This window comes from Crocodylus porosus, unplaced genomic scaffold, assembly GCF_001723895.1.
Source record: "Crocodylus porosus isolate Cpor-Errol unplaced genomic scaffold, CroPor_comp1, whole genome shotgun sequence".
Classification (NCBI taxonomy): domain Eukaryota; kingdom Metazoa; phylum Chordata; order Crocodylia; family Crocodylidae; genus Crocodylus; species Crocodylus porosus.
The window spans coordinates 93083014-93095355 of NW_017728947.1; the positions used below are offsets into that span (position 1 = coordinate 93083014).

At 44.5% G+C, this 12342-nt stretch overlaps 1 protein-coding gene across 1 annotated transcript in view; it reads left to right on the forward strand.

Moving 5' to 3' along the window:
• BDKRB2 (bradykinin receptor B2) overlaps nucleotides 1–12342 on the forward strand; it is a 39262-nt gene that overhangs the window by 24415 nt on the left and 2505 nt on the right. The window lies entirely within an intron of this gene.

The window sequence follows — 12342 nt, forward strand, 5'->3', positions numbered from 1 at the left end:
CACCCGCTGACCCGGCTTAATATGGTACAATAAACCCCGTCTAATTTCTACGCGGGGCCCCTTTGCTCGGCTCGCGCTGGGGCTTACCTGCAGCCGGGGCCGGGTGGCCGCCTCCTCTCTGAAGAGTTGCAGCTCTACATCCTCCTCTTGCACCTCCCTGAATTGGCTGCCACTGGCGAAGTCTTCCAACTTTTCATCACTCTCTCTCCCGACTTCCCCTCCGGCTAAACCCCCCAGGGGCTTATCCTGAGGCCGGAGTGTCACCAGGACCTCCCAGATCTCCGGCCAGTCCCTTCCCAATATCATTGGGTACAGTATCTCCTCGCTCAGGGCCACCGGCAGTCACCAGGAGGTACCCCGCACGCGCACGTCTAGGACCCTTCTTTCAAAATACGGCCTCTGCTTATGGAGACAAATGAGGTGAATTCCGGTGCACCGGGTGGCTTGTCTCCACTCAACCATAGATGGTCGGACCAGGGTCTGGGCACACCCGGTATCCACCACGGCTGTCAAGGGGCGTTGTCCCACCCAAGCTCGGACCTTGGGTAAAGGTTGGGGGGAAGCCACCACCCCCGCACGGACCCCACACTCCATGGGTTCCTCTCTCGTGAGCTTGCGCTCTCTCCCGGATCCATCAGGGTACGGTCTCCCTTTGGCGGGTTGGTAGTCCGGATTTACCGGACAAACCCTGGCCATATGTCCTCTCCCTCCACAGCGGAAACAAAAAAAGTCCCTTCTTTCTGGTGTCCTTTTGTTTTTACCATCCTTCCCCTTTTTGGGAGGGCCCTCCCGTCCTGACATACCTCTGTCTAGACGTAGTCCCTTCTGGGCCGCCTCGTATTGCTCCGCCAAGCACAGGGCTTGGCGTGACATTGTGGGCCCGTGACATCTGACCCAACGCTGCGTGTTCTCCCCCAGATCCACGAGGAACTGTTCCAGCAACACCTGGTCACAAATCTCCTCTTTGGTAGCCTCGGCTGGCCTCAGCCATTTGGTTAACTCATCGGCGAGGAATTGCCACAACATCTTAGGGCTCCTCTTGTTCCTTGTTTTGGCTTCTCGAAAGGCCTGCCGGTGTTTCTCTGCGGTGATTTCTAAACTCTGCAATATTTCGGTTTTCACCTTGTCATAGTCCATGGCTTCGCTCCGTGATAAAGCCCGATAGGCCGCTTGAGCCGGACCCACCAACAGGACCCCCACGCGACCGGCCCACTTCGCCCGGTCTATCCCTGCCGCCAGGGCTGCTCATTCGAAGGACTCCAGGAAGGCCTCCACATTGTCTTCCTTCATCATCCTTGGCATGTTGAACTCCCCGGGGTATAGACCCACCCAGGCGTGCTGCTGCAGCATGTGCTCCTGCACATTCATCTGCCTCATGGCGGTCTGCTGGTGCTGCTGTAATAATTGGGCCACCAGATGCAGGGTCTGTTGTCCTGTATCTATGCCCGCCATTCCTGTCGGGAACTCCATTGGGACTGCACAACTGGTCTAGGCTGCCCTTACGAAAATCCTCATCGCCACTCCGGGTCTGGAGATTCCCGGCCAATGCACCAGTTGTGAGGGGCGTGGTTTGTCGACCGACCATCTCACAGGGGACCCCCGGTGGGAGGGGAATGTGTCGTCCTCACTGCACCCACGCCAGTCTTGCCTGTCACAACTTTGATGGTAACTTGGGGTTCACAATATTGTGGCGCGTGCAGTTCAGAAACGGCGCTCTGTCAAACTATATCCTCCAACCTGCTCTTAGAAAAACATTTAAAAATGGAAGAATCAGGAGACAATATATCAATGGGCCAAATTCATGTTTTCTTAGCCACAGTGGAATTATATCAGTGAATACAGAACAGTGATTTAAAGAGAGATCAATGACTTTTTCCCAAACTAAAACCAAGAGGTAAAATTTACATACATGAGAGAGTCATAGAAAATTAGGGTTTATAGATTTCATAGACATTAGGGCTAGAAGGGATCCTGGGAGATCATCAAGTCCAGCCTCCTGCCCCAAGGGCAGGAAATCAGCTAGGGTCAAAGGATTCCAGAATCCAAATGCTTCTTAAAGGAGTCCAGAGTAGGTGCTTGCACCACCTCTGGAGGCAGTCTATTCTAGGCCTTGGGGGCTTGGACAGTAAATAAGTTTTTCCTTATGTCGAGGCTAAAATGTCTTTAGAGGAGTTTGTGACCATTGGACCTTGTCATCCCTTGGGGTGCTTTGGTGAACAGGCATTCCCCCAGATCCTTATGCACACCCCGATGAACTTATAGGCTGCCACCAGGTCACCCCTAAACCTACACTTTTCCAGGCTGAAGAGTCCCATGGCTCTCAGTCTCTCTTCATAAAGCCTATTCTCTTGCTCTCCTATCATGTGTGTGGCTCTCCTCTGGACTCTCTCAAGCTTCTCAACATCCTTCTTGAATTGTGGAGCCCAGAATTGGATGCACTACTCCAGCTGTGGCCTCACCAAAGGACACCACTGGTCACGGAGCACCATGATGATTCACTTCCGTTGCCACCACTCTCCGAGTCTGGCCTCAGAACCAATTCCTCAACCATCAGACTGTGATGTAGCCGAGGCCACAGCTTGCCAATTTTTCCAAGAGGAGATTGCGAGAGACCAGATCAATGTATTTTTTAAAGTCCAGATATATGATGTCAATTTCTTTTCCCTTGTCCAGATGGTATGTCACCTGGTCATAGAAGGAAATGAAATTAGTCAGGCAAGACCTACCTGCAATAAACTTGTGCTGGCTATCCCTCAGGGTGTTGCCATCAGCCAGCTTGTCAAGAATGGTTTCTTTGATAATTTTTTCCAAAATCTTTCCAGGGATTGAAGTCAAGCTGATTGACCTGTAGTTCCCTGGATCTACTTTCCTCCCTTTCTTGAAGATGGGCACCACATTGGCCTTCTTTCAGTCTTCCGGTACTTCACCTGAGCACCAGGAGTTTTCAAATATCTTTGCCAGTGGCTGGGCTATGACTCTTGCCAACTCCTTGAGTACTCTAGGGTGTAATCTGACAGGACCCACTGACTTGAAGGGGTCCAGCCTCTCAAGGTATTCCTTTAAAAGGTCTACACTGATGTTGGGTATAAATTCACCCTCACCCTGGCCATTCTGCACCTGCTAGGCAGGGTGGTCCCTTTGAGTTGATGAAAAACTGATGCAAAGTACCCATTAAGCAGGTTGGCTTTTTCCTGGGTGTCAGTTGTCAGTTGTCTGATTTGGTTCAGCAGGGGTCCAATGTTTTGGAAAACCCTTGCTTTTCTTTTGGCTCCCCACATATCTAAAAAAGGACTTTTTATTGTCCTTGATATGTGTAGCCAGGTGGAGTTTGGTTGCAGCCCTGGCTTTCCTGGTTAACTCCCTACAGGTAGTGTCCAGTGTAGAATAATCCTCCTTTGTGATGATTCATATCTTCCATCCTTTATAAGCCTCTTTTTTTTGGTTTAGGAGGTCCACAAGTTCACTGCTGAGCCAAGGGGGTTGCTGTGTCCTTTTGCTACCTTTTCTCTGAGATGGGATGGACATCCCTTGTGCTTTCAGGATCGCTCCCCTAAGAAGCAACCACTTCTCTTGGACTCCTCTCCCTGTCAAGTCATGGTCCCTTAGGGCCTTGACAACAAGCCTCCTGAGCTTATCAAAGTCAGCTTTCCTGAAATCGAGGACTTCTACATTACTGACTGACTTGCCAGCTTTGCGATGGATAGTGAAAGTGATCAGCTTGTGGTCACTGTCTCCCAGCTTTCCTTCAATTTTTAGGTTGCTGACTAGGGTTGGAAAGGACCTCAGGAGAACATCTAGTTCAACCCCTGCTCAAAGCAGGACCATCCCCAATTAGATCATCCCAGCCAAGACTTAGTCTATCCAGTTCTTTAAAGCCTCCAAGTATGGTGATTCCACAACCTCTCCAGGTCTCTTGTTCCAGTGTTTTACTACCCTCCTAGTGATAAAGCTTTTGCTAATATCTAATCTAAACTTCCCTTGCTGCAGCTTGAGAACATTGCTGTTCTGTTATCTGCCATGTTTGTATCTTAAGGAAATATTAATAGTATATTTTTATATTTAATGTTCAGTCCTTTTTATTTTAAAAAATGTAGTTGATATCTAGCATCTTAGGTTGCAGTATGTTGTTAGACAAAAAACAGGTGGCTACCAACCCCAAAAGCAACAGACATGGTTCTCTCAGAGTTGAGATATGTTGCTCAATGTATCTAAATAGTCCTTATTACAGCTAACCAAAAAATGGGAGTGGGGACTTAGTTCATGGGAAATTATTTTTTAATGGGAAGGCATTAATGTTTGGGTTTGATCTGAAATGAACCAAAACCACTTTTTTCCCCAAAGTTTTTGAACATGGCATATTCCTTAGATACTCTGGCTACTCAGTGAAACAGACTTTGCTGTTCATTTCCTTGCTGCTATTAGCATGCCCATTTCACTGAGCAGCTACAGGAGATTCCTAGAAGCCTTATATTTGAGGAAGATCCACCAGCAGACAACCCAGGCCAGCATCTTAGAGTTTCTAGGGTTCTGTGCTCTGCAGTAGACCTGACCATAAAGTACCCCAAGTCTGGCAACACACAGATTCCTAGCCCCACGGCAGACCCACCAGGAAACCATGTAATTTATTACTATCATTTAATGTATTTATTCTTAACAGTCCTAAGCCTGATATCATAGTACCTGATGGCATGACTAGTTAATAGGACAACTCACCCTTACTCAATAGTAAGCATTTTTGCTTTAATCATACAGTTGCCTTCTTTTTTGAACCTTAGTATGTGTGAGAAGGGATAGCTGTTCACATTTACGAAAGTGGCATGAAAGAGAGGAATATCTCTTGAGAAGATAATTTATTGCTGAAATCATAGAAGTTTGCAGTGACTCAGTTCACCCCAAAAACCCCAGCTGAGGTCAACAATCATATCAGGATGTGGATATAATTTACAAAATAGAAGAGACCAGACTATGGACCTGAAGATATCTGGAAAATGCTAGATCATGATTAACAGTTAAATCCCAGTAGTTTCTCAGTCTGAAAGTTGAAGAATGATTCCAAAGCAAAGAAAGCAATTCGCATTCAGATTTGTCTTTTCTGATCTGAGAACAGGTAAGTAGCTTTGCTGAAAACTATGCAAAGAAATCTGCACCCAGTGGAAGCAAAATTAACTTCACCCTCCCCGGGACACATCGTCAGTTGATCATAGCTCAAGTTTACATCAACTGAGGATTTCCAACACTCTCTATTTAGTTGTGATGAATTTCTAGGATTAAGTAGTTTAAACAAAAAACTAAACCAAGTGCTAAAAAAGATGTTGGCTTAGATCTTAGATATCCTGAGAACTGGAAAAAAAGTATTTACAGATCACATGGAAATATGTACCTTACTTTATTATTTCAGTGATCAGTAAAGACCTAATGCTAGTGTAACATCACTAAATATTTCAGAACAGTGGCTTAAGGATGCTCAAAATCTCCACAGGTGTGTAAATCATGGATTGCTCAGTAAATCCATCTGCACATTCATTAATGCACTTTAGGTAATGCACATGAAATCTAGTACCTCTAGGCATTTTTACACATGCTTCAGGGTGTGGGGAGATGGAGGGTGGCAGTGCTTAATTACAGCATTCGATGAGCATTAGCTCAAGCGCCCCCACAGCCATTTTTAAGTGCAGGGACTCAGGAAGCTGCTGGAGTGCAGTAATTGCCACACTCCAGCAGACTCAATTAGTTGAATCTGCTCCAGTGTGCTCCAATGTGGCCTCCATTGTGAGGTGCTAGAAAAATGCATATTGGTCTATTTTAATGCACATTAGCTAGAGAGCACAGTTTTTGTGGCACTTTAATAAGCATTAAAATAGGTTAATGTGCATTACAACACATGTGTAAGCACACCCACCATGCCCATGTTGGATAATCCAGAGAGAACTATGTCCTTATTTTGTAAACCGAGAACTGTGGCAGAGGTACCAGAAGGAAATTGGTGTAGAATTAGGATTTATACTTAAGGATCCCAGGGTCCCTTTCCTGTACTCAGTCTCCTAAACCATGCCTGTTCATAAACTGGGCAGGAAGTCTGCATTAACTTCTTTCAGGTGTTAGTTTAAATTGGGCTCATTTTTCTGTACACCAAAATCAACAATAGACTCCCAGTCCCCTTTTGGTATACAGCATTATAGTAACAGCTAAAGACCTAAAGTGTCAAGCCCCATCATGCCAGGTGTCATACAAACATAGAGAAGATAATTCCTGCTGAGGTATATATTGGTGAAACTCCCAAGCCAACCATCCATGCTATTCCACACTGAAACCTAGAAGAAAGATAATTGAAAAATTATAGCCCATATGCCAAGAGAACCAGACCTGGAGAGAAATATTCCTAACACCTCCTGCCTAAACAGCAAATGCAAAACCTGTCAACAAATGACCATTGGTACCATATTCAACATACCCCACAATGAAGCCATCAAAACCCATGAATCCTAAACGTCTGTCAAAACCTATGGTACAGCTCATCCAGTGCAACCTCATGGAAATTATGTAAGTGAAATTAAATAACATCTATGCTCCAGAATGAAATTACATAGACATTAGGGGCTGGAAGGGACCTCATGCAATCATTGAGTCCAGCCCCTCTGCCACAGGCAGGAAGTCTGCACCACCTCTGGGGGAGTCTGTTTCAGACCTTCGACACTCAGACTATAAAGAAGATTCTCCTTATATTGAGTCTGAATCAGCCTTCTAGAAATTTTTGACCATTAGATATAGTTATCCCTTGGGGTTCTCTGAGTGTTCTCTCAGATCCTGGTGCACCACCACCTTATAGGCAGCCACCAAATCCCTCCTGAGTCTTGCCTTCTCCAGGCTAAAGGGTTCCATGTCCCTCAGCCTTTCCCCATAAGGCTTGCTCTCTTGGCTTTGAACATACAGGTGGCTCTCCTCTGGACTCTCTCAATCTTATCCACATCCCTCCTGAAATAGGGCGTCCAAAAGTGGATGCAGTACTCTAGCTGCAGCCTCACTAAGGCTGAGAAAAGCGGGAGGATGACATCTTTGGTTTTGCTCGAGTTGCATCAGTAGATGCATGCCAGAGTTTGGTTTGCTCTGACATCCATGGCATCACACTTCGGGCTCATGTTCATCTTGTGGTCAATCAGTTCCCTCAAGTTTCTTTCTGTCACAGTGCTAGTGAGCATAACACCACCAAGCCCATAAGTATGATGCTGTTTTTTCTCTCAAGGTGAAGTACCCTGCACTTCTCTATGTTGAATGCCATTGGGTTTTGGTCTGCCCACTTTGCAAGTGTGTCCAGGTCAGCCTGTATTCCCAGCCTATCCTCCAGTATGACTGCCTTCCCCCATAGTTTAGTGTCACCTGCAAACTTTGCCAGTGTGTATCTGATGCCCAAATCCAGATCATTAATGAAGATACTGAAGAGTATCGGACCAAGCACTGAGCCCTCGGGGACTCCACTGGTCACCTTGTGTCACGTTGATTTGTTCCCATCAACTGGTACCCTCTGGGTCCAACCCCAGAGCCAGTTTCCCAGCCATCGAACCATGAGATGATTGTGGCCACAGTTCCCCAGCTTGGTCATGAATACTTCATAGGAGACCAAGTCAAAGGCCTTCTTGAAATCCAGATAAATGATATCAAACCTGTCTCCCTTGTCCAGGCAATACATCACCTGGTCGTAGGCAATGAGGTTGGTCAGGCAAGACCTTCCAGTAATAAAACCATGTTGGCTGGCATTCACTAGGTTGTCTTCCATTAGCCTGTTGCAGATGGATCCCTTGATAATTTTCTCCAAGATCTTTGCAGGGATGGACATCAGACTGATAGGTCTGTAATTCGCTGGATCATCCTTCCTCCCTTCCTTGATGATTGGGACCAAATTGGCTCTTTTCCAGTCTCCCAGTACATCACCCAAGTGACATGACCTTTCAAATATCTTGGCCATAGAGTATCCGATGATGTCTTTTATGCCTGGTCGGGTATAATCCATCCAGGCCCGCGAACTAATGGATGTTAAGCCTCTCAAGGTGTTCTCTCACTTGATCTACATCAATTGTGGGCCCAGCTCCCAAGCCCTGGATGCTTTTTCCTGTCTGACAGTGTGACCCCCTTGGGTGGGTGGAAAACTGATGCAAAGAAATTGGCCTTTTCTTGGGTGTCAGGCATCAGCTGCCCCATTTGATCTTGCAGGGGGCCAATGTTGCTTTTGTTCTTCCTTCAACTTCCCAAATATCTGAAGAATGACTTTTCATTATCCTTGATTCCAGTGGTCAGCCTGAGTTCAGTTACTGCTTTGGCTTTTCTGGACCACTCTCCATAGGAATGGGCTAGTGCTGAGTACCCCTCCTTGACGATGATTCCAGTTTTCCATCTGGTGTAGGCTTCACTTTTTTGTTTCAGGAGACCCAGATGTTACCTGTTGAGCCAAGGGGGTTTCCCTACCCTCTGACTGCATTTCCTGTGGGATGGGATGGACTTCCCTTGCACTTTGAGGGCCAATTCATTCATTCATTCATTCATGAACAACAATTACTTCTGGACTCCCCTTCACAGGAGGCCATGGTCCCTTAGTGCCTGACTGACCAGTTTCCTGAATTTGTGGAAGTCAGCCTTCCCAAAGTTAAGGATTTCTGTTTTACTGAGGGATTTGCCCACCCTGCGTTGGATAGAGAAAGTGATCTGATCATGGTTGCTGTCACCAAGCTTGCCCTTGATCCTCAGATCACTCACCAGATCATATCCTTTGGCCAAAATCAGATCCAGCAGTGCTTCTCCTCTAGTTGGCCCATAGACCTCTTGCATCAGGTACAGGTTGTCAATGCAGGCAAAAAAGTTACATGACTGGTCAGACTTGGCCATGTGCTCTTCCCACAAGATGTCTGGGAGGTTGAAGTCTCCCATGATGATCATACACCATTGCAGAAAAATGATAAAAGCACAAAAATACCAAATGACCAGTGGGAAAACTTTTCACAGAATGACCACTCCCTTTCTGACCTCAGTTCTTGTACTCAAGGGAAATCTACAAAAACCCTTCATAAACAAGGCCTGGGAACAATTCATAACTTTACTGGACATTAACAACCAGGGACTAAATACAGACAATGGTTTTAGTGCTTAGTACAATTTACCTGCTCTTTACTAACTTCTGTGTCCTCCACAGGTAACAACACCCCTCTTTCCTTTAGAACAGTCTTATTCATAATTGGATTATCTAGTTCAATTGCCCTTCATTTGCTTTTCAGAAGTTTTCTGAAAACTTCTTTGCCCACCATTTTTACAGCCTTCTTCTATGTCTTTAAATGACCATTTTCATTTATAAAATGGAGTTAAATAACAATAATGATTAACTTATCTGTAGGCTTAGCATGATTCAATTTTTACTGATAAACAATTGATACATGGCAACTTCACCTCACATTCACAGACTGACAGAAAAAGATGTTTCCATTGGTAATAATCATAATTTATAGAAAGGAAACTGTAACACGGAACCATTATCCCTGGTATTGGACAGTGAAGAAAGAAAGTTGGAGAGACAGAGGTCAGAGAGGTTAAAGAGGAAAAATGATTGAGGTAATGACTCATCAATTAAGCAATTAGCTGCTCATTCACAGGCGCCTGAAATGGGTTGAAGGGAGCTAACAGGCTTACTTAAACAAATCTCTATCCAAAGGCCAGAAGCAGGAGGTGGGAAGGGGAAGAGTATTGCAAACTCCAGCTGGAAGGCAGTAGGGTCCTGGTGAGGCCAGCTAAGCAGTGGGGCAGAGGGTGACTACCGCCTCTCCCCATGCCCCCAGAGCTCTGGGAGTGCTGCTCCCCTCCTCTTCTCATGTCTGCCCGTCTAGGTTTTTCCTGATGAATGAACAGAATGATTTAAAGCAGGTATGATTTATTGATTTATGGATATTTACTTCTTATATTTTGACATGTGATTGTATAAAGCTTTCAACAGTATACTGTCATTACTAAATTGTCTAACCTCCACACATTCAATTTCAGGCAATCCTGAAAAATTAAATCAATAAAATTGAAATAAATGCTTAAAAATAAATATCAATTTTATCAGGTACTTATGTGGTGATTAGCTTAGGCTGTCTCTGCTTCTTTCCCAGATGTGAAGAAGGGCATGTGTGCCCAAAAGCTTGTCTAACATCTCCCCCAACTATTCAATGAAACATATTGCCAGAAAAACCTTGCTGATCAAATCAATAGTCATGATGAATTTCATCAGCCAAGGATTTAAAGCAATGTGTATGGTCTCCATTGTAACAGGTTTTACCTTACCAGAACACAAAATGAAGGTATAACCAGCAGAGAAGAAACTTATAGAGCATTGCATCGGCTATCTATGTGCAGTAAATGTAATGCAAGTGATATGCTTCATTGTCCAAGTACTGCCTTTCTAAATCTCTCCTTTCTACAATAATGCAAAAGAGATGAGATGTGGAAGAAGTATCCTAGGCCATGTACCATCCAATGCTTGTCGCTGGATGTAGTTTGTCTGTTAGCCATACTGCTGATGAAGAGGCATAGGGAATTGCCAAACCAATGTTTTAAGCTTTCTTTGACTATTCCAAGATGACACAGAGAAGGCTGAATTATTTGATGCCCTCTTTGTTTCAGTGTTCTCAAAATTAACTGGCACTGAATGCTAAGACTTTTATTGCATGCTGTGCGGTTGGACACATACATGTGTTTAAAAGCCATTCATCTGTGATTCAGAGAATGGTCGAAAAGGTTGTGGCACTGTTTAGCAATTTCCTGTGCCTGGCCATCGTCAATGTAGCTAGCAAAAGAACAATATCCAGACACAGACTATTGGTTTTACAATAAAAAAGCAGTTTGGAGTGAAGAGGTTGTAGCTTAACATAAATGTAGCAAGAAGGTGCAAGTATGAGTCAGAAAAAGGAAAGAACAATTTGAACATTATGTTTATGTGCATGAATTAAAAGTACTGAAGTTAGCAAGGCTACTTGGGAAACATGGTGGAGGCAGACTATACAAAAGGATAACTTAAGAAAGGCATATACAGTACCACCATTAAAAAGGGTTTAAAATAATAACACAGAGAATTTTAGTATAGTTGTGTCAACATCATAACATGCAGAGATACTAGAAGAAATGATTAAGCAATCACTTTATTAACACAGAGGATAAGGTGATGAGAAACAGCCAGTCTGGACATATGAAAAACATATTTTGTCCCACTAATCTGATTGTATTTTTAAACACGTTATTTGGCCCAGTGGATGGGAAGAAGCCATAATGTGACAAATTGATTTTAGTTAGATTGTTGACATTTTGTCACCCATGACATTTTGATAAGCAAAATAGAGAAAAACAGTCTAGATAAAATCAGTCAAGTGTATGACTGATTGAAAATTTGCCTTCAAAGAATAGCTGTTAAGAGTTCACTGTCTGGTAGGTGACCATTTGCTGGAGGAGTGGAATCTGCAGCGATGGTGTTGCTCAAAATGACTGATGCTATAATCCTGAGGCCTTAACATTATATCTGCCTGCAGGAAAGGAGCTCTCTAAACCCCTCTATATTAGTCTATAAACTGTTTGGATAAAAACTAAGACAACAAGTAACAAAAATTCAGAGTGCATCTCTTTAGGAAAGAAGGGGAACTCTTGGTATATTGTACATGTTCTAATTATGCCAGTTTACGGATGGGGGTGGGGGGACATTGTTTGTTTTTGAATTATGATAAAAAAAATTCACATCAGTCAAAATCCAAGTGTACCCATCTGGAAAGCTGAAAACACTTCATACCTGTGGGAGGAGTCCAGCACAACCCCACAGCTCTCCTAGGGGTGCAGGCCCCCAGATGTGCATGCTGGATGAGAGGAGGCTGCTGCTGCTGGCAAGTGTGAGGAGTTGTCCTTTGAACAGTTTGAGGTGAAGTTTCCCAGAAACCTCTGCACCAATCTCCTTGAAATGTGGCAGGCTTCATGCCCTCAGAACGGGCTACCATCCCTGCAATGTTCATCCAAATCAGGCAAAAAATGACAAAGTTTTAGATATTTTTATGATTCCCCATTATAGTCTATGGGCAAAACAAGAAAACAGTTTCAACAAAATGAAATGGGACAGTGCTTTGAAATGAAACAAAATGACAAAACAAAACATTGTTCCTTCAAAACTGTGGAATGGACATCGAAACAAAATGGTGGTGTGTCACACAGCCCTGATATATGTATCTGATATGCAGAGGTGACCCAAACAGGGTGCAGGGCCTGGGGCAAATCAGCCCATGTGAGGTCCTGCCCCTGCTCTGATCCTGGATCCGAAGAAGCTGCCGTCACCGTTGGCGATGGAGG